This window comes from Phyllobates terribilis, unplaced genomic scaffold, assembly GCF_046119375.1.
Source record: "Phyllobates terribilis strain yellow unplaced genomic scaffold, ASM4611937v1 Scaffold_1__5_contigs__length_1240528914, whole genome shotgun sequence".
Taxonomy (NCBI): Eukaryota; Metazoa; Chordata; class Amphibia; order Anura; family Dendrobatidae; genus Phyllobates; species Phyllobates terribilis.
The window spans coordinates 254,854,110-254,877,663 of NW_027362761.1; positions in this window are offsets into that span (position 1 = coordinate 254,854,110).

Consider the following 23,554-nt stretch of genomic DNA (forward strand, 5'->3'; position numbering starts at 1 on the left):
TATGGCGGTTGTTGCAAATTGGATTACACACAATGGGAGGGCATGTACCTTTGTTTGTTCCTCTAATGATAACGGAGTAGAGACATCTAGATGCATTCCATTTTCATCATATGATATCTGAGCATTTAACTTCTGGAATAGATCGGCTCCCAACAAATTAAGCGGGCAGGTGTCTGAAACGAGCAATCTGGCCAGCAGCTTCTGTTCTTTCCCAATAGGCAATGGAAATATTAGTCGGGATGAGTGTGGTTTTCCATCCACTCCGACACATGAAAGGAAATCATCAGAAATAAGTGATTCATAGGGTAAGTCTCTTGAGCAGGTGCTGGAGCAGGCTCTGGAGCAGGCCTTGGTACAGCATTCAATTGTTTCTCTATAGCTTTAGCAATAGGGAGCACCTTCTGCGAGGACATGTCCACGTATTCTGGCCTGGAGTCTGTAAGCTTCGCTGAGATTTCCTTTCTAAGTCCCCTAACAAATGAAGTGACTAGTAGATTCTGTTGGATCCTCTGACCTTCATCAAACTCCTTGAACAGAGTATAGATTCTGGTGTAAAATTTTTCGACATTCTCCCCTGATTCTTGAGTACAGTCCAATACACTGGTAGATGAGTCTGTGAGCCGCTCCTTGGCCCACTGCTGAAGTTGTTGACAAAAGGCTCCTCCTGATTGGTAAGTCTCTTTGTCTGTCACTTGACTGTCATTCAGAGCTACTTGAATTATTGGCCAAAAGGCATCTCCCGCTTTAATGCTAGTGATTTCATGAAGATCTTTCCAAGTGGCTGAATAAATTTGTTGAATTTGTCTGATTCTTCTGTAGAACGCCAAAGGTTGTCTGTCTGGGTCAGGTAGTTGATTAATCACTTGATTAACTTGTGAGGGTGTGAATGCCACATATCTATTATGGTGATCTGGCACTGGAGATTCTGACTGAGAAAATGTTGAGGGAGATACCTGCAACACAGCAACAGGAGGTGGGCTTGTTTGTCCAGGAAATAGTTCATTTGGGTTATCTTCTGAGGTCATCTGGTGGCTGAGTGGGTCTTTTCCACAGCTCAGGTGAGAATTTGAGATTTATGATAGTCATTGCTGATTAGTCTTATCTCCTCCAATGTAGTTAGTCCTCTATACTTCCGTATAGCTTGGGCTTTTGCTTGGGCACAGGCTTGCATAGGAAATCCATACATTCCAGAACTTATAGCACGAAGAGCAATAGAAGTAAGGTTCCTTGTTCCAGCATAGTTCAGAATATTGTTGATTGTAGCTCTAAGTTGTGTCACACACTGATCATGATGATCTTCATCATACACGTTCCGGTGTAGTGTGTATCGCGGCCTGTATTCCAGGTGCGCCAAGATGGCCGCCACCGGAAGGAAGCACACTAGAGGAAGGGTGCGTGCCACTGGGAAGGAGCACACCCAATGACATCTGGTCAGAGGCCGGAGGTGATGCAATGGGTGTAGTAACATGTCCGCTGCAGGAAGGGTTGGAACTTTGGGCGGACATAGGTATAACGGATGAGCATTGGGCACTAGGAGTGGCTTGGGTAGTAGTGAGGGGTGGGCCTCCTGGATGGGGTGCGTGACATGCAACACAATAATCTGCTGACAATGGATTCTGCTGACCACAATTAGAACACACCCAACAATTCATTGCGCCGCCATTATAGGGCGGTGACGGAGGCATCTCTCTAACATAGAAATAACCAGTTATGTTTCCTTTGTTATCCCTATCCTCAATTTCCACAAACCCTTCTTTCGATAAACTCAGCGCAACCTTTTTCCACATGTATGCACTTTGCAACAATCCATTATCTTCCAGTTTTCCCCTGCTTTCACAAATTGCTGCATTCAACATCTCGTACTGTAATCTACCCCCCGGGTACAACCCATACAATGACATTACTTTTTTGGTTTTCTCTACATATTTCCTTCCTTCTCTTCTAGCAACTATATCTTTGGGGTCCTGTTGCTCCTGATCGAGCGACCCCTGCGACACAAACAATGTCTTTAGTTTTTTCATGATTTTGGCTCCAGGCGTTCTGTCCCCTTAGACTTATGATCAGACCAGGCAGCTGATACACAAGTAGAATTGTAACAGGTCCCTACACTCCCTACCAAGCACTGAATTGATTCTTTTATGACTTAATGAAGCACTGAACACCCCGCGCACCCGTGTCTTAGTGACGTCTTAATATACGGCTTAACGATGCAGTTGGCTCCCCGCGTATTCCACGTCTTAATAGAGGATTGGTTGACCCCGCGTGCCCGTGCCCTAATGGCGTCTTAATACACGACTTATCAGCAACCTCACTCCCCGCGTGTCCCACGACTTAATACACGACTTAATAGAGGATTGGTTGGCCCTGCATGCCCAAGCCCTAATGGCGTCTTAATACATGACTTATCAGCAACATCACTCCCCGCGTGCCCGTTCTAATGGAACACCTCAGAAACCACAGAGCAGCAGTTAACCTGGAGCGACTACACATCAGAGTTCTTGGAATCACACAGCGGGGACCCGCCCAGTCGCACGGGGCTGTCCCTGAGGGCCAATCTAGACACCACAAACTAACCAGAGACTGCTCAAAGTATGAACAAGCACTACGGATTCATTAAATCTGCTGACTTACCGTATTCAGTGATGAGAGTTGATCAGGCTCTCGCTTTGAGCAGTCCCGGCTCGTCCATAGGTGGTCCGGTGATGGGCACCCCAAGACCTAGTTCGTCTCTCAGCGCCATCTTTGCCGACTCGACATGAATCTCTGTGTTATCAGCCATGCACATGCATACGTCATTCTCAGGAAATCATTTAGTTGTTCATGTCTACAATAAGAATAGTAACTGTTAGTTATATATTCATTAACTATTAACATAATCCATGTGCATATACACATTTGCATACATACATACACATAGATTATTCCATCATCTCTATATTAATTCACACTAATTAGGTAATCTATTAAAAGAAACTAATTGATTTTCGGTAATATATATATTTTACCTTGACATGGCCACCTCATTCCCAATCCAGGTATGCATGGCCCCCTCAGACCCAATCCTGGTATGCATGGCCCCCTCAGACCCACTCCTGGTATGCATGGCCCCCTCATCCCCAATCCTGTTATGCATGGCCCCCCTATCCTGGTATACATGATTCCCCATCACTGCACACATGAAAAAAATAAACACTTCTACTCACCTTTCTTATTCCCCTCTGCTCCAGCGCTGCCTCCTGTCTGTCAGTAGCTGATCTCAGAATCTGAGCAGCGCATGACATCACTGCCATGCTCCCTCAGACGCCGAGGTGAGCTGCGGGGATATTCACTCCTCTCCACGCCGGGAGTATGGGCGTGGAGAGGAATGAATAGTCATTCTCCTTAATAGGGCATACTGTAAGCACGCCCGCAGCTCCTGCTGCAGCTCCACTATCCTCTGTGCCCGCTACACAGAGGATAGCAGACAGGATCGCAGAGTCGCAGCAGGAAGCCGTCGGCTGCGATTGACAGTGTGCGCTATTAACGAGAATGAATATTCACTCCTCTCCACTCCCATGGGCGTGGAGAAGAGTGAATATTCATTTTCTTTAGCAACGGGCACACGTGGTAGCTGCAGCTGCCGGCTACTGCCTGTGCCCACTGTTCCACCACCGCAACCCCCCACCACCCTCCACAGCTGGGAGAACAGCTTAGCCGTGACGGGACTGAGCCCTCAAAGCAGGACAGTCCCGCCGAAAATGGGACAGTTGGGAGCTATGCATGTATCATGTTGATGAATTTGGTACAAAAACATCAGTGAATACCACAAGACAAAAAAGGAATAGTGACTTAAAAAAAAACTACAAATGATGAATCGGGCCCACAATTTATTTCCTGATACTTACCATCTTCTGCATTAGCAACTCTACACCCAGTCCTATTTCAGACTCCACAGATGTGATCAGTCACTCCAAACTGCAGTCACATAAGGATTGATTCATTATGACATTATGACTGGCTTTGCTCATGCCAGTCTTAATGAAGGGCTCACTGGAATACAATGCACTGAATTCATTAAGAGACAGCCACTTAATGAATCCAGTGCATCTTCTCAGTGGTATGCAATGCACTAGAAATGTTACTCCAGTCAGGGACTGGAATACCATTTCAGGCATAAAAAAACACCTGTGCTTTTGACAGACGGGCGTAGCCATAACACTATGCAATAAGCAATGACGAATAAAACATTTTTTTTATTTCACCTTTCCATTGCGGAGATATTAGCGTTTAAAGTATTTGGCACTTAAACAGTTAAAAAAATGAAAGTCCAAATGGGCATTAACAGAGAGATTTCACTGGGGGCATGTATGTCTTCCTCTTTCAGATGCTGACCAATCATAAGCAGGCGGCAACACACTTGTGAAAGAAGAACATGCCCCCACAATAACATTTGTTATTCTTATTCTCTTTTTTCACACCACTTACTTTTTTCTTGTTCTCTTCTTTCGTGCTTTCTTTCCATTATCTTCTTCTTTCCTTTTCACTTCCAATCATCTATTTTCCCTATACCATCATCCAGTATACATAACTGTTATAGTACTGCTACCGTCCCATTTTTTCTGCTGAGCATTGGTATTTCATTGCTGAATACAATATAACGTCAAAAAATCCAGCGTCTCCAGATAAAATCTGGATCAATAAATTCAAATGTCAAAACAAACACAATATTCCAAAATTCCCAAATTTAATGTTTTAAATAGCAAACAAAAAAGGCAAAAAAAAAGAAAGGAAATAAATAATATTAAAAATATTATTATTATTATTTTATTAATAATAAAAAATATTATCTACTGATGTCACTGCAGGGGGAGTGAGTTAATGTTTTTAAATGAGAAAGCAACATACAAGGGACATATTACGATTAATACTGTTCAAGTCGAAACCTGTCAACACAAGAACACTGTCCTGTTGGTGACCTGATTTTATTTAAAGTGTAATAAAGATGCCAAGATTTTATCGGAGATGCTGGCTTCTTTATCGTTGTATTGGATTTATTTGCCCAAGCCGAGGGGCTTGCTGAACCTACAAAACCTATGCAATGATGAATACCTACAACGGTGAGCTCATCTAGCTTTCTGCTTTTTCATTGCTGAACTCTTTCCTCCTTCACAATGGCGTGTTCCATTAGGCTTCTTAAAAATGGCCGTCGATATACGCCTTGTGACTACTACTCATTGTTGTTTCCCTGATGGCTTCAATCAGGGGAGTGCGCATGTCCGTGATGTCACCTGGAGAATTCACCTTCACATGCGCTTTCTCTGAATGCTGGGTGTGAAACTAACACTTCCATTGTGCGATGCTGCACTCATGCGCTGATTCGATGATTTCCATTAGTCTCCCCATTTATACCAGACTGTTTAGTAATGTCGGTATTCCCTTTGAAAAAGCACACTCGAAACGTGCGTCAGGGGCCTCTTCCCTGGACTTTGCAGCACTGTTTTACCATTATGAGTAAGCCATCCATATAATTTACTTTATATATGCTCTATTGCTCTCTTGTCTTCAGATCACGGACATGCTTAGAGGTTTGATTGTTGTTGTTTGAATAGGTTTTTCTACCTCTTCGTTGTGATACATGCTGGTTTCATGTCATGAGTAATAACATAATCACTTAAACTATCTCTTTTGCTGTGATCCTGCAATTTACAGTAATAATTAGTCACATATGTACAATTGACATTAGTGGTCCAGTTGTGTTAATTCTTGTAGGTTCTATAGCATTGACAAACTGTCTGCTCTTCTCACTACAGAGTGATTATGTGCTGGATTACAGCAGACCTGAGTGTGTTTAACTGACAGCTTCCAGCTCTCTTCTCTCGGCTGTTAATTTAGAGGGAGGGTCAGTTCTCCAGAAGTTGAGTTCTTCTAGTAGCTCTCCTCTCATAGTGCTGCCAGCTCTGCCAATCATAAGTAGACATCCACATATATAGAGAAAAAGAACACAATCCCAGTATAGCCTAGAACAGGCTCTGTGTGAGATATAATGACACAGTCTGCTCTCCTCAATACAGAGTGATGACATGCCTGAACACAACAAACCTGAGTGTGACTAACAGCTTTCATCTCCAGCAGTTGGTGTGGGGGGAGGGGTAGTACAGCAGAGTTGTCAGTACTACATTTGCTTTGGAAATGCTAATGTGCATTTGGTTCTTCTAATTACGCTCATCTGAGAGGAGAGGTTCTAGAAGTGTTTATAATGAGACTCAACTTCTGCAGTACTGTCACTCCCTTAATTCTGACTGCCAGAAATTAAAGCTCACAGTTAAGGGCAATTAAGTCTGCTGTGTTCCTGCAGCACATGATTACATCACTCTGCAGTGAGGAGAGCAGACTGTCAATGCTTTTGTGGGTTCTTCTTTCCCTAGTGTGGTGCTGCCTGTTTATAATTGGTCAGCGTTAGAAAGGTAAGGAAGGACGTGCCCCCAGTGAAATCTTTCTGGTAATTGAAAAAAAAAAATACTGTTTAGGTGCCAAATACTTTGATTGCTAATACCTCTACAATAAAGAGATGAAATTAAAAAAAGGGACCCCGTTAAAAGCATTTTTAATGGGTTAAATACAAATGTGAGGTACCAACACATAGTAGTAAGTATTTGTGAAGTGATACATGGTTTTCTAATTATTTTGAAATATAAATCTAAAAATTATGTGCATTTGTATTCAGCCCCCCTGAGTCAATACTTTGTAGGACCACTTTTTGCTCCAATTACTACTGCGAGTCTTTTGGGGTATGTCTCTATCCGCTTTGCACATCTAAAGGCTGACATTTTTGGCCATTCTTCTTTGCAAACTAGCTTTACCTCAGTGAGACTGGATGGAAAGTATCTGTCAACAGCAATTTTCAATTCTTACCACAGATGTTCAATTAGATTTAGGTCTGGACTATAACTGGGTCATTCACACACATGAATTTGCTTTCATGTAAACCATTCTATTGTAGCTTTGGCAGTATGTTTATACTTGTCGTCTTTGCTGGAAGGTGAACCTACACCCTAATCTCAATTTTTTTGCAGGTTTCCCCCAGGATTGTCCTGTCTTTAGTTCCACCCATCTTCCCATCAACTCTGACAAGCTTCCCTGTCCCTGCTGAAGAAAAGCATCCCCACAGCATAATGCCGCCACCACCATGTTTGACAGTAGGGATGATATTTACCGGGTGATGCGCAGTGTTAGTTTTCTGCCACACATAGCGTTTTGCATATAGCCCAAAACACTTGGTCTCATCAGACCAAAACACCTTCTTCCACATGCTAGCTGTGTTCCCTACACGCCTTTTTCCAAACTGCAGATGGGACTTCTAATGGCTTGCTTTAAAAAAATGGCTTATTTGCTACTCTTCCATAAAGGCCTGATTTGTGGAGTATACAATTTATAGTTGTGCTGTGGACAGATTCTCCCACCTGAGCTATGGATCTCTGCAGCTCCTCCAGAGCATGGGTCTATTGACTGCTTCTCTAATTAGTGCTCTTCTTACTTGGAATGTTAGATTAGGTGGAAGGCCATGTCTTGGAAGGTTTGCAATTGTTCCATACTCTTTCCATTTTTGGATGATGGATTGAACAGTGCTCTGTGAGTTGTTCTGAGCTTGGGCTAATTTTTTTATAGCCTAAACCTACTTTACTCTTCTCCACAACTTTACCCCTGACCTCACTAGTGTTTTCCTTGGCTTTTTTTATGCTGTTTGTTACCCAATGTTCTCAAACAAACCTCTGAGACCTTCACAGAACAGCTGTAGATATACTGAGACTAAATTACAGGTGGACTCAACTTACTAATTATGTGACTTCTGGAGGCAATTGGTCACTCAGGATTTTATTTAGGGGTATCAGACTACAGGGGGCCGAACACAAATGCACATCACAATTTTCAGATTTATATTTTTAAAATACTTAGAAAACCATATATAATTTCCTTTACACGTCATTGCTACTTTGTGTTGTTATAATACATAAAATCCCAATAAAATACATTTAACTTTATGGGTGTTACATGAAAAAATTTTGAAAAGTTCACGGGGTATGAATACTTTTTCAAGGCACTGTATATACCAAAAAAATACAGAGGTGAAAAATTGGTAAGCACAAACCTTAAATACTTTGTTAGAATGATTACATACTTCTATTCGTATCATGATATGTACATACGTGACACCACTCCAGATTTTGCTGGGACAATCCTAGGGCATTGCTTGAAAGAGGTCAGTCTTGTGCAAAATCTGCATGAAAATGAACACTTTGAGACGTTCCCAGAGGTTTTAGGCAATCTTTGCCGATTTCAGGGCCAGGCTTAAATGTCCTAGTTTTGTGCTTCAAGCATTGGTAAATATGGATGTAGTGAGGGTTTGGTGGCAAGATAATAGCTACCGTGGACACAAGACTGACATTGTGAAGATAAAACGAGTCCCAGTAGAGTCCACTAGCTTTATGTGGATACCCAACTATTGTAAAGAAAATAAACCAACATATTCAGGTCATGTTCTTAAGCTTTGCCTATCCAGGTTTTTAATGTTAATCAGAATTCTAAAGGGTTTTTAGGCTAGACTTTTTTTCCCATGTAAAGGGAATAAGTATACCTTGTTAATTTCTATCCTAAGATGTCATGTCACATTGAGTGTTTGAATATAACATTTGGACAGTGGAAAGCAGGGACCAAAATACCTTACTTTTAACAGTATGTCCTCATGGCTACTTTTAGACTCCAGTGTATTTAAAGCAGAATACTCTTAAGGAAAACGCCAGCAGTGATTTTCCCTGAAGTGTCTTTTATTTTGTCTCTTTGGGCATCCTTTACGGCTTTGCTGCCAGTGATTTTTTTTAAATGAAATACACTGCTCAAAAAAATAAAGGGAACACTCAAATAACACATCCTAGATCTGAATGAATGAAATATTCTCATTGAATACTTTGTTCCGTACAAAGTTGAATGTGCTGACAACAAAATCACACAAAAATCATCAATGGAAATCAAATTTATTAACCAATGGAGGCCTGGATTTGGAGTCACCCCCAAAATTAAAGTGGAAAAACACACTACACGCTGATCCAACTTTGATGTAATGTCCTTAAAACAAGTCAAAATGAGGCTCAGTATTATGTGTGGCCTCCACATGCCTGTATGACCTCCCTACAATGCCTGAGCATGCTCCTGATGAGGTTGCGGATGGTCTCCTGTGGGATCTCCTCCCAGACCTGGACTAAAGCATCCGCCAACTCCTGGACCGTCTGTGGTGTGTTGGTGGATGGAGCGAGACATGATGTCCCAGATGTGCTAAATCGGATTTAGGTCTGGGGAATGGGCGGGCCAGTCCATAGCTTCAATGCCTTCATCTTGCAGGAACTTCTGACACACTCCAGCCACATGAGGTCTGGCATTGTCCTGCATTAGGAGGAACCCAGGGCCAACCGCACCAGCATATGGTCTCACAAGGGGTCTGAGGATCTCATCTCGGTACCTAATGGCAGTCAGGTTACCTCTGGCGAGCACATGGAGGGCTGTGCGGCCATCCAAAGAAATGCCACCCCACACCATTACTGACCCACTGCCAAACCGGTAATGCTGAAGGATGTTGCAGGCAGCAGATCGCTCTCCACTGCGTCTCCAGACTCTGTCACGTCTGTCACATGTGTTCAGTGTGAACCTGCTTTCATCTGTGAAGAGCACAGGGCGCCAGTGGCGACTTTGCCAATCTTGGTGTTCTGTGGCAAATGCCAAGCGTCCTTCACGGTGTTGGGCTGTGAGCACAACCCCCATCTGTGGACGTCGGGCCCATAGGCGGATTATAATGAGGGCAATTTGGGCTACCGTCCGGGGCCCGTGGCTCCGGGGGGCCCCATGAATTGCCCCCATTATAATCCGCAATCTCATGTGTGTCATCATTGGAGCGGGCCGCTGCCACAGGCTGTGATACTGGGCCCGCCCTGTCGCATAACGTCACACAGAGCAGGACCCAGCATACACAGCGAGGGCGCGTCTGTTCAAAAGCTGTGAGTCACGTGCTGACTGGTCTGCCGAAGAGGAGCCGCTCCACCTCCCTTGCTCCCCTGCCTGAGCTGAATAGCTGATCTAGCCGGCTTGTTATGATCTTCTATATAGGCTGGCAGTGCTGCAGATAGCTCCACCCCATGAGTGCCCTGATTGGTCCACGCTGGACCCTGCGTCCTAGTGAGCTGCTGCAGCAGAGATTGTGCCTAGACTGTGCCTGGCTCAGACCAATCATCATCAGGCTCATATGTAAGTGCTGCTGGAGCCAATTTAGTTTTTTTTTTTATGAATTGCAACATATAATGTTGCTGTGGGAGTGGAGTGGATGTGAGGGGAATAGGGGGAGCTGATTTGGGGTAGTGGGGTGGGGGGCACTAGGGGCCTTGTGTACCTTGAGGTAGGGGCATATTATATTTACAGTTTAGAATTTATAATAAGCCCCTGCCTGATAGTATAACAAGCCCCCATACAGTAACTATGGCATGAGCTGCACTGTGTCTAAAGGGGTTGTCCGGTCTAAATCTACAAGTCTGCCGTGACTCTATGTGGCTACAGACATGTGACTCCTTACATTGTGCACACTGTGAGGATTCACCATTGCCCGTATCGGCGAGTATGCGATTTACATGCGCTTGGCCACATTCCAACTGCGTGGCCTCATTCAATACAAGTGTATCGAGGGAGACTGGAAACAGTGTAGGTGGAATGTGACCAGGTGTTTGCATATCACATACTTGAGGTCACATGACGACCCGTTGCCCGCACTGGAGAGTCCTGACAGTGCGCTGTGCGTGCAATGTGAGGATTCACAAGTCTGCCGTCATATAGTCACTGCAGACTTGTATCTGAAGACCAGACAATCCCTCTAATTGTTTCATAATGAGCAGCTTATTATTTGTATAAAGTTATTAAAGGGGTTGTCTGGGCTTGGGATAAAAGTCTGCATGTCACTCTATGTGACTGCAGACTGGTAAATCATGACAGAGTGCGGTGCAACTGCTGTCATGAGTCCCCAGCAGCACTTATGTGATCGGGCGGTCATGTGACCACACGTTTACTATTCGTATGTGTCGACTAGATACGTTTGGCTTCTCTCAATAGAAGAGAATTGAGAAAAGCCGAAAGAGTAGTCAACACATGCAAATAGCAAACGTGGTCACATGACCGGCCGATCACATAAGTGATGCTGGGGACTCATGAGCCATTATTACTATACATGTACACTGTAACTGCGCTCCTGCACTGACTGAAAACCGTCTTTAAGGGCTCTTTCACACGTCAGTATCTCCAGTATGTGTGGGGACAGATTCCACACGTACTGGAGACACTGACACACGCAAACCCATTCAAATGAATGGGTCTGTGCACATGTCAGTGTGTTTCCACAGATCATGTGTCCGTGTGCAAAACACGCTGACATTTTCGTTCTTTGCACACCGCACGGGCCACAAAACATCCCACACTGATGACATCCGTGTATCATCCATGTGACACGTACCGGTGCCTGGGAATCAGTGTAAAGTTAGCGCCGGGTGCTGAACACTGCCGTCATCATGGTTCCCTGCTGGCGCTGCGATCAGCATGAGCAGGGGATAACGTTGACAGTTGTATCTAGCCCCCGCTGTGTCCAGCAAGTGTAAAAGTAAGAATAAAATAAAAAAAATCCTTATACTCACCTATCTGAAGTTGGAAAAATCCAGTGTCCAACGCTGTAATCCATCTGACCGGCAGGCAACCACACACACCAAGGAGCAGAGCAGAATGACTCTCTGCAGCGAGCGGGACTCTGACCGGCAGGCGACCGCACACACACAGGAGCAGAGCAGAATGACTCGCTGCAGCGAACGGGACTCTGACCTGCCGTGAGCTCACTGAGTGACAGCGCAGGTCAGGGGTCTGCTCGCTGCAGCAAGTCATTCTGCTCTGCTCCTCGTCGTATACGGTTGCCTGTCGGTCAGATGGATTACAGCGTTAGACAGGTGAGTATAAGGATATTTTTATTTTATTCTTATTTTAACACTTGCTGGACACAGCGGTGGCACAATACAACTCTCAACATTGTCCTCTGCTTGTGCTGATTGCAGCGCAAGTAGGGGACAATGATGACTGATGCTTCCAGCACCCCGTGCTTGAGAACAGCACTAATTGTACCGCTAATTCCCAGGCATCAGTACGTGTAATCCTGATGCGGCACACGGGCAGCACACGGTTGCCACACGTATTCCACATAGGTACACAGTGACTCGGATATCTCCAGTACTGTTTTTTCCAATACCGTTAATATCCGGACAAGTGAGAGAGCCCTAATGCTGAGCAGCTGTCAGTGTCGGGGCGCAGTTACAACCAGGATCTGTCTCTCTCAGTCGTGGGTGGAACTGAGCTCCGCCAGCTGCTGTTAACTCCTTAAAGGGGTTTTCCACTACTCAAACAACCCCATTTTAGGCCTATTTCAGATGTCAGTGTGTCCAGTACGTGTGGTGACAGTTTCCACACGTACCATAGACACTGACACACGCAGACCCATTCAAATCTATGGGTCTGCGCACATGTCAGTGTGTTTCCACAGACCGTGTGATCCACACTCTGACAGGTCTGTTTTTGACCGGCAGCATGGATCACATGGACCCATTCAAGTCAATGATGACATCTGTGTCACCCCAGGCCTGGATGCCACAAACAATAATCTGTGTCTGAGAGCAGGAGGGAGGTTCCCTGGTTAGGGACCATTAGCATGCAGCACCTCCTGTCCCAGGCCAGTAGGGGGAGCTGGCTGCCCTATAAAAGCTGGAACTGGGGCAGGGTTAGAGAGACCAGAACCCACTTCTGAAGTGACCAGAAGGGTTCTCAGAGAAAAGGGACAGGTCAGCAGCAGCTGAGGAGTCCGTGAGGCAGAGGAGAGACTGCGAGCCAGGGACAGAGGCGACGAGAGCCGGTCCTGGCTGAGAGAATCACACAACCGGACATTGGGGTCCGAGGCTGTCAGGGTTATAAGCCCAGCAGCAGAGAACCAACCCGCGAGGGATTTCAGGTCCCTTGGCCTAAGAAGCCTGGAGGCTCCGCCACACAGAGGGACCAGTACAGCGAGGAGAAAGCAAAAGGTACCCAAGGCCCGAGTCGCAAGCCATACAGGCGAGAAGTACACGGCCAGCTCAGGGACGTGGGCTATTACACCACGGAGAGGGGGATAGTCAGAAAGAGCATAGAGAGAACGGTAGGCCTACACACTCACCCTGACCAGTGGGGTTCCCCGAATGCTCTCAGACACCCAGGCCCATTCCTAACCGGTACTACTGTTGGGTCATTAATAATATCTACAATAAAGACCCTGAACTGTTTGAAGCGGACTCTGAACTCTTACTATTGCGGCCTGCACTATCACCCCCAACATCCACCTACACTACCCTGAGGCTACACTCCTCCCGTGGGGAGTTATCCTACCTCTGTGCTGCACACCAACACCAGCCCCAGTGGCCTGCCCTGCAGCGGCGGTTATCCCTGACCGCAATCCACGGGTGGCGTAGTCGGACATTTAAAGCACTGATTGATAGACTGCCACAACTTGGTCTGACCACCCTGAGCCACGGGATCGGGTTGCCACTACTACCCCCAGCATCGTACAGAAGCCCGGTTCCGGGTACCCCATGGCCCAGGGGGCGAGTCAGCTTTGGCGTAGTCGGCAGGTTTGTGACCAACCCGCCACAAACGGGTATTGCGTGCCTGAAAAAGACTCTATACAATACCTGAGTGAAGTTTCCCGCCATTCGGGGCCATTTCCCGCCAATCAGAGCCGTTTCCCGCCATCGGGCGCCATCTTCGGGACGCCGCGCGGGAAGAAGAGGGGCGTGGACGTCAAAAATGCGCGAGACCTGAAGCCCCGCCCTACGCTGAGACGCTGCGCAAGGTCCTGGAAGGAGATCCAGCGGACGCCGACGTCATCACCGAGCGACGCAAGGTCCTCGCCCAGAGCATCGCGAGCAGAGCCGCGGCCTACAGAAGAGGATCGCCGGAAGGTAGGCCACGGTTAACTAGGGGGGAGGAAGATGTCGGACGCAGAGGGACCCTCTACCACCAGCGTAGCCGCTGCAGCTGTGATGCCGTTTTCCATGCCCTATATCCCCGGAGCGGCCTGGCTGCCACAGTATGACGGCGAGTCGCATACCTTGGGCGACTTTAAAGAAAGGCTGTATAGCCTGTTCAAAGTTTATCCCCTGACAGAGGACTAGAAAGTAAGCATACTGATAGGGCAGTTAACTGGTGCGTCCCAGCGGGGGGTAAAGTCTTGGACAGCTGAGGAGAAAAGGACTGTAAGGGGGGTTCTGACCCGTCTACGGGACACCTTTGATACCCGTACATCAGCAGAAATAAAAATGTGGTTCTATGGATGTAAGCAGCGAGCTCAAGATAGCATCAGAGATTATGCCCTAAATTTACAGGAAGCCTTGGGGGCAATTAAGCAAGCTGACCCTGGCAGCGTGCAGGATACAGATAAACTATTGACTGACCAGTTTACAGAAGGTCTGCTGTCCAGCGCCCACAGAACTCAGCTGTGCCTCATGGCCCTACAGAACCCCGATTTGACTTTTGCACAGTTCAAAGATAGGGCCATCCGGGTGCTCCGAAAACCTGCACCGGGTGGCGCTGTAGCTTCCCGGCGCCCTGCCATTACTTACCACCAGGGGACGGCGCCCTACCCCGCAGACCTTGTGGGGGCTGATGCGCAGGCCCTAAACCCATCCCCACCTGCAAACCTGCTCCATCAGGTCCAAGAACTAACAAAGAGTGTTGCTGCATTGACCAGGACCGTACAGTCGTTACAGATGGACCCGTCAGGACCAATCAAGCTGGCTTCCAGTCCGGAGGATGTCCCGTGGCGGCGACAGAGGAGGATCCCGTCGTTCAGAGGGAGGCCCACCGACCGTTACACTGAGGATGGACAGCTGATTTGCCGCCGTTGCAGCCAGTCAGGACACGTAGCGAGGTACTGTACTTTAAACGGGTCCGACCTGGGGCAGAGGGCCAACCCCCAGGCATAAGGTCACCAGGCCCGTCTAATTGGCGCGATAAGTACGTGGGGGGACGCCCGGTTTTACCCGTAGTGCTGGACGGTATCCCCATGAGTGCACCTCTGGACACCGGGTCTCAAGTGACTACCATCCCCTATGTACTTTTCAAGCAGTACTGGAGTGACACTGATATAACCCGTTATCCAGACGATGACTTGAGCATCATCGCCAGCAATGGTCAACCCGTGCCGCAGGTGGGGTTCAGGGAGGTGACCATCAAGATTGGTAAGGTTGAACTGCCGGCACAGGGAGTGATTATTGTGGACATTGACCGTCGAGAAAGTCACCCTAAAATAACCTTGGGTACTAACGTGATTGAAAATTGTCTTTCAGATGTAATTGTAATTTTGCAGCAGGTGGCGATGAATGCTAGCTCCAGCCAACAGAGGGTCCTCCAGAAAGAGCCCTGATGAGACGGCAACAGGTAGAACTGTCTGGTGGTGAGATCGGTAGCGTGAGGATGAGCGACCCGTTCCCCATTGCCATGCCTCCCAAAAGTGAAATGATGATCTGGTGTCGGACTGCAATCGGGTTAAGAGGGAGAGACTACCAAGCCATGTTAGAACCCGTGTACTCAGACAGCAGGCCCACCATTTTGACAGCCCGGGGGGTTGTTGATGTCCTCCATGGAAGGGTGCCCGTCCGGATCTTAAACATTGGGGAAAGGGAAGTACACTTGCCCCGGTACTCTACATTAGCCAAATTGTTTGCTGTCGAACACAATGCTCTCAGGGTCGTGGAACCCTTGCCTCCATCTCCCCCGGTGGAGGATAATGGCTCCCAGAAACACAAGGAGGACTGGTGCCAGAAACTCCATGTGGGTGCTGACTCCACTCCCTTGCACCAAAAACAAGGAGTCTACCGGGTGGTTCAGGAGTACGAGAGAATCTTTGGTAAGCACCCGCTAGACTTCGGCAGAGTGAAAGGGGTAGAACACCACATCCCCACGGGGAGCCACCCACCGATAAAAGAAAGATACAGACCTGTACCCCCCGCACACTATCAGAACGCAAAGGGCATGCTGAGAGAAATGAAAGAAGCCGGGGTCATTAGAGACAGTTGTAGCCCCTGGGCAGCCCACTTGGTTCTGGTAAAAAAGAAAGACGGTACTATGAGAATGTGCGTGGACTATAGACAAGTCAATCGTATCACCCATAAAGACGCATACCCGTTGCCTAGAATAGAGGAGTCTTTGGCCGCACTAAAATCAGCTAATTTCTTCTCTACTTTGGACCTTACTAGCGGGTACTGGCAGGTCCCTGTGGCAGAGGCTGACAAGGAGAAGGCCGCCTTCACCACCCCGATGGGATTAAGTGAATTCAACTGTATGCCCTTCGGGCTCTGCAACGCACCCGGGACCTTCCAGAGGCTGATGGAATGCTGCCTTGGGCACCGAAACTTTGAGACGGTCCTACTTTACTTAGACGACGTGATCGTATATTCGAAGACCTACGGGGACCATCTAAAACACCTGGCAGAGGTGTTCGAAGCCCTGGCAGGCTATGGCCTGAAAGTGAAGCCCTCAAAGTGTCACCTGTTGAAACCGAAGTTACAGTACCTGGGGCACGTGGTGAGCGCTGAGGGAGTAGCCCCCGACCCCGACAAGGTTACAGCCATCAAGAGCTGGCCAAGCCCCTCTAACATCAGTGAGGCAATTCCTCGGGTTGGTAGGCTACTACCGAAGGTTCATCCCCGGGTTCACTAAGATGGCAGCTCCAATGCAGGACCTCCTGATAGGTCAGTCTAAATCCAGAAGTCACAAGCCACCCTTCAAGTGGGACAAGTTGGAAGAGGATTCCTTCCGCCAGCTGAAAATGGCCCTCACGGGGGATGAAGTTCTGGCCTACCCTGATTATGGCCAACCTTTTATCCTCCACACCGATGCCAGTAATGTGGGGCTAGGAGCCGTACTGTCCCAAAACCAACAGGGCAGGGAACAAGTGATAGCGTATGCCAGCCGGAAGCTGAGGCCCACTGAAAGAAACCCGGAGAATTACAGCTCCTTCAAGCTAGAATTCTTGGCAGTTGTGTGGGCCGTCACAGAACGGTTTAAACATTACCTGGCCTCCGCAAAGTTCACTGTGTACACGGACAACAACCCGTTGACACACCTGGACAATGCAAGACTTGGTGCCCTGGAACAGCGGTGGATGGCCCGGCTATCAAATTATGACTTCACAATCAAATACCGGGCAGGCAGAACCCACGCCAATGCAGACGCCATATCAAGAATGCCCCACCTGCCCGAAGGAGAAGAAGACTCGGAAGAGCTGGAGGAAGTAGAGTTCCCTGTGTTCCACCGGTATGGGGCCACTCAGTATTCTCACCGGGTAAGAGACAAAGACCTAACCACCGTCATGTTCAACCCACAGAAGCAGGAGGATCGAGAGGCAGTCAGCACCCATACTGCTCAGGAACCAGTACCAGGCTCTCACGCAGGAGAACCATGAAGAAATACAGCAAAATAAGACTTTGCCAGCAATGAATAACCTTGTAAGCCCTCAGAATCCTCCTGGATGGAGAAAGAAGAATGTTGTGGAGAAAAAACGGAGAGTAGTGGTCATGGGGGATTCCCTGTTAAGAGGAACAGAGGCCGCTATCTGCAGACCAGACATAACCTCAAGAGAAATGTGCTGTCTTCCAGGAGCAAAAATTAAAGATGTGTCTGACAGGATATCAAGACTCTTCAGACCTACAGATCACTACCCATTCCTGCTAATACATGTGGGGACAAATGACACCGCAAGAAAGGACCTGGAAACCATCTGCAGTGACTTTGAAGACTTAGGCAAGAAAGTGAAAGAATTGGGAGCGCAGGTGGTCTTCTCATCCATCCTCCCAGTGGATGTCCATGGAACAATGAGGTGGAATAAGATTCTACAGGTGAACAACTGGCTACGTCGATGGTGCCGTCAACAAGGATTTGGATTTCTGGATCACGGAATGAATTACCTATACGATGGACTACTTGCTAGAGATGGGGTGCACCTTACGAAGACTGGAAAACATGTATTTGGAAGTCGCCTTGCTACACTCATCAGAAGAGCTTTAAACTAGAACAATGTGGGAAGGGAAGCAAAAGGCCAGAAAAAGCCATACAGCTGACAAATACTATTGAGATCTCTGCTACTGGAAGTGGAAAGGAAGAACAAAGACAAAACAATTTAAATAATAAAAATATGGGAGGAAGAGAAACCAATCACAAACTAAAATGTTTTTATACAAATGCACAAAGCATGGGCAACAAACAAGGAGAATTGGAACTACTAATGCAGGAAAAGGAATATGATGTCATTGGAATCACTGAAACTTGGTGGAACGATACACATGATTGGAATAAAAGGCTAAAAGGATACAACTTATTTGCAAGAAACAGACTTGATAAACGAGGAGGAGGTGTTGCATTGTATGTTAGAAAAGCGTATATCTGCACAGAGATTGAAGCTTCAGAGACTGGGAGTTCTGTGGAAACTGTTTGGGTAAGAATACAAGGAGAGAACAACGGAAAGGACACCATTGTAGGCATTTACTACAGGCCACCTGGGCAAGCTGAAGATATGGATGAACTCTTTATGTATCAAATGACCAAGTTCTCCAAAAAATATGACGTAGTGGTCATGGGAGATTTCAACTATCCAGACATTTGTTGGGAATCTCTCTCAAGTAAAACTAACAGGTCAAGCAAATTCTTATCCTCTCTTGCTGACAACTTTATCTTCCAAAAGGTAGGGGAGAAAACAAGGGGATCTGCTACTTTGGATCTAATCCTTATAAACAGGGAGGAAATGGTTGAGGAGGTAAAGGTGGCTGGGACCCTAGGAGGCAGTGATCATGCTATTATAGAATTTTGGATAACTAGAGGAGGAAGACATGTGAAGACTCAAACTTCAAGGTTAGATTTTAGAAAGGCAGATTTTAAGAGACTCAGAAAGAGAATAGGAGGGATCCAATGGCTGGATGTCCTTAAGGACAAAAATGTCCAGGAAGGATGGGAAATTTTTAAAAATGAGATTCTCAAAGCACAATCGTTAACAATCCCGAAAAGTAGGAAGAATGGGAAGCATTTAAGGAAACCAGGATGGATGAACACAGAACTTAAACACATGCTAAAAAGAAAGAAAGAAATGTTTATTAAATGGAAAGAGGGAGGCATATCTAAAGAAGATTATAATGCAGTCTGCAGATCCTGCAGGGCACGTATCAGGTTAGCTAAAGCTGACAATGAATTAAGGCTTGCAAGAGATGTCAAAAGCAATAAAAAAGGATTTTGGGGGTATGTCAAAAGTAAAAGAAAAGTCAAAGATGCTATAGGATTTTTACAGGATGAAAATGGAGAAATGGTAAGAGAGGATGTTGAGAAGGCCGAACTTTTTAATTCCTATTTTGCATCTGTTTTCTCTCAGAAAGAAAATGTAACATCAACTGATCTTCACTGTCCTTTTAAAGGAATAGAGGAATCCAAGTTATCTGTAAACAGAAAGATTGTGAGGGAATATTTAGCTAACATAAATGAGTTCAAGTCTCCAGGTCCAGATGAATTACACCCCAGAGTACTGAAGGAGATCGTAGAAGAAATTTTAGAACCACTCTCCATAATCTTTGAAAATTCTTGGAGAACAGGAGAAGTCCCAGAAGACTGGAGAAGAGCAAATGTTGTTCCTATCTTCAAAAAGGGGAAGAAGGTGGACCCTGGGAACTATAGGCCGGTGAGTCTGACTTCTATACCAGGAAAGATCTTTGAACAAATTATTAAACAACATGTATGTAAGTACATGGATAAGAATGAAGTGATTAACCAGAGTCAGCATGGGTTTGTAACTAACAAGTCATGTCAGACTAACTTAATTTCCTTCTATGACAGAATCACTGACTGGGTGGATCAGGGAAATGCTGTAGATATAGTATATCTTGACTTCAGCAAAGCATTTGACAAAGTATCTCACACCATCCTTATTGAAAAAATGACCAAGTATGCAATGGACCAGGCAACTGTTAGGTGGATTCATAACTGGCTTAGTGATCGGACTCAAAGGGTGGTTGTAAATGGCTTCACATCCAGCTGGATGAATGTCTCAAGTGGGGTACCACAGGGCTCTGTCCTGGGACCTGTATTGTTCAACATCTTTATCAATGATTTAGATGAAGGAATTGAGGGTAAACTGATTAAATTTGCTGATGACACAAAGCTAGGAGGGATAGCTAATACTAGAGAAGAGAGAGAAAGGATTCAAAAAGACCTAAATAAACTGGAGCAGTGGGCAGCAACCAACAGAATGTTTTTTAACAGGGAAAAATGCAAAGTACTACATCTGGGCAATAAAAATGAAAAAAGCATATACAGAATGGGAGGTATAGAGCTAAGCAACAGTACATGTGAAAAAGACTTAGGTATACTAATAGATCATAGACTGAACATGAGTCAACAGTGTGATGCAGCAGCAAAAAAGGCAAATACAATTCTGGGATGTATTAACAGAAGCATACAGTCTAGATCACGTGAAGTCATTATCGGTCTTTACTCCTCTTTGGTCAGACCTCATCTGGAATACTGTGTACAGTTTTGGGCACCACATTTTAAAAAAGACATAGACAAACTGGAGCAAGTTCAGAGAAGAGCGACCAGAATGGTGACTGGTCTGCAAACCATGTCCTATGAGGAACGGTTGCAGGATTTGGGAATGTTTAGCTTGCAAAAAAGAAGACTGAGAGGAGACTTAATAGCTGTCTACAAATATGTCAAGGGCTGTCACATTGTAGAAGGATCATCTTTATTCTCATTTGCACAAGGAAAGACTAGAAGCAATGGGATGAAACTAAATGGGAGGAGACACAGATTAGATATTAGAAAAAACTTTTTGACAGTTAGGGTGATTAATGAGTGGAACAGGCTGCCACGAGAGGTGGTGAGTTCCCCTTCAATGGACGTCTTCAAACAGAGGCTGGACAGACATCTGTCTGAGATGATCTAGTGAATCCTGCTTTGAGCAGGGGGTTGGACCAGATGACCCAGGAGGTCCCTTCTAACTCTACCATTCTATGATTCTATGATTTAACCCCTTACCCCACCACCGCTGGGCTGAAACGCAAGATAGTGACCCTGCAATACGCCTGGTGAAAAACATGTTAACCCAGGCAGACGCTAGCCCTGGCCCGGACGCTCCAGAGGAAGCCAAGCAGTTATGGAAGGAGAAAAGCAGGCTATTCCTCTACGAAGGTAAGCTGTGCAGAAGGCTTGTCAACCACCGGACGCACGAGCTGACCTGGCATGTAGTGGTCCCACGACGAGATGCAGCAATAGTCCTGGAGGCCTACCATGACAGGGCGGGACACTTTGGGTGGATGAAACTGGAGTTCCTACAAAGAGAGCGGTTCTTCTGGATCGGTATGAGAGGGGCCATAGAGAAGTGGTGCAGGGACTGCGGCCCATGTAACCTCAGAAGGAAGGACCATACCAGCCAGAAGACTCCCTTGAGGCCCATTGTCACCAGGCAGCCTCTTGAGCTGGTAGCCCTGGACCATGTAAAATTGGCTCCAAGTCGGTCGGGCTACGTCTATGCCCTGACAATAGTGGATCACTATTCCCGGTTCCTGGTAGTGGTTCCCGTTAAAGACTTGACAGCCCAAACAGCGGCCAGAGCCTTTCAACAACACTTCTGCCGTCCACACGGGTATCCGGAACAGGTCTTGACAGATCAAGGTTCAGCGTTCGAGGCGGAAATCTTCCAGGAGTTCTGCAACCTCTACGGCTGTAAGAAGATTCGGACAACGCCTTACCACCCGCAAACCAACGGGCTGTGTGAGAAAATGAATAATATCGTCATTGATCTCCTCAAAACGTTGCCCCTGGAAGAACGCAGCCTGTGGCCGGAGAAGCTGCCAGACCTGATAGACTTAGACAACCATATCCCGGTGAACGCTACAAATTGCACCCCGGCTTACCTGATGCGGGCAAGACCAGGTAAGCTGCCGATTGACCTGGAGATGGGAGTCCTGACACCCGAGGACACCTCCCCAGATGCGGACTGGGATACGGAACGGTGGCTACAGTACAAAAAGGTACAGGAGACCGTGGAGAGGAGCCTGGCTCAAGCAAGAGAGAAGCAAGAGAGGCTCTTCAACCAACACGCCCCTGCTGGTCCTCTGGAACCTGGAGAGCAGGTCCTGAAGCGGAAGAGAAAGCTTCACAAGCTAGATGACCAGTGGGAGAGAGACCCGTACACAGTACTGCCGTCCAACCACGACAACGCGAAGGTATGTGTAATTACCAAGGATGGAGGAGAAACCACTAGCACCGTCTCCAGAGACCACCTAAAAAGGTGCCCCGAGCAACTGCAGAGTCCAAGTGAAGATCAAGATGACCTTGAGCCCTCAGTGGACAAGGAAGAAATAGTCAGCACCGTTCTCGGAGAGTTCCCCCGGTCCTGGACTCGGATAAACGACGCAATAGTGGTACCCGTCCTACACTTCCATCAACCAACCCAGCAGGAGCCTACAGGAGAGCAGGAAGAACAAGAGGAACAAGCAGCCCCAGAGGCAGAAGAACCCATGCCAGCAGCCAAGGAGAGTCAACCCTCTACTGACAGTGAGCCTGCCATGCCTGCGGTAAACCAAAGGACCCGCAGACAGCTGCCTGCACTGCCTGTAAAACCAGCCAGTAGCTGTACCCTAAATGCTAGAGGGGAAAGCCAGGTTAGACCACCACCAGATGGTGGGTTACGCAGGTCAACCCGGAGCACTAGGGGTCAAATACTAGCTCGCTGGAGAATCTAAATGCAAAGTATATATTTACCTGTATATTGCAAATGTTTTATGTTTGTTGCCTGGTTATTAATACTGTTTTTCCAGTTTTTCCTAGTACAATTGACTGACAGGTCATGGACACTGAATGGCCGGAACTGTCTTGTAGATAGTTGCACTTGGTGCCCTCTTGCGAAGATGGCCACAGAAGAAAAACCTGTCCGGCGTGGCCTCCTTGTGGCCCAAAGTAGGTAGCTCAGCCTTGTCGCCACGCCCAAGGCCAGGAACTTGGGGTTTATGGAGACAGGTCCCAGCACCGTTCAAGACTTCACCTAGTTGGGTGACATGGACACCCGGTCACGGAAGCGCCGTGGCCTTAAGGACAAAATGTACTTGTATATATGTTATGTTATTGTTTATACCCTGTATTTGTGTTTCCTGTTTAGTCCGGAGTACTAAATTTTACTAGGGGGGAATGTGTCACCCCAGGCCTGGATGCCACAAACAATAATCTGTGTCTGAGAGCAGGAGTGAGGTTCCCTGGTTAGGGACCATTAGCATGCAGCACCTCCTGTCCCAGGCCAGTAGGGGGAGCTGGCTGCCCTATAAAAGCTGGAACTAGGGCAGGGTTAGAGAGACCAGAACCCACTTCTGAAGTGACCAGAAGGGTTCTCAGAGAAAAGGGACAGGTCAGCAGCAGCTGAGGAGTCCGTGAGGCAGAGCAGAAACTGCGA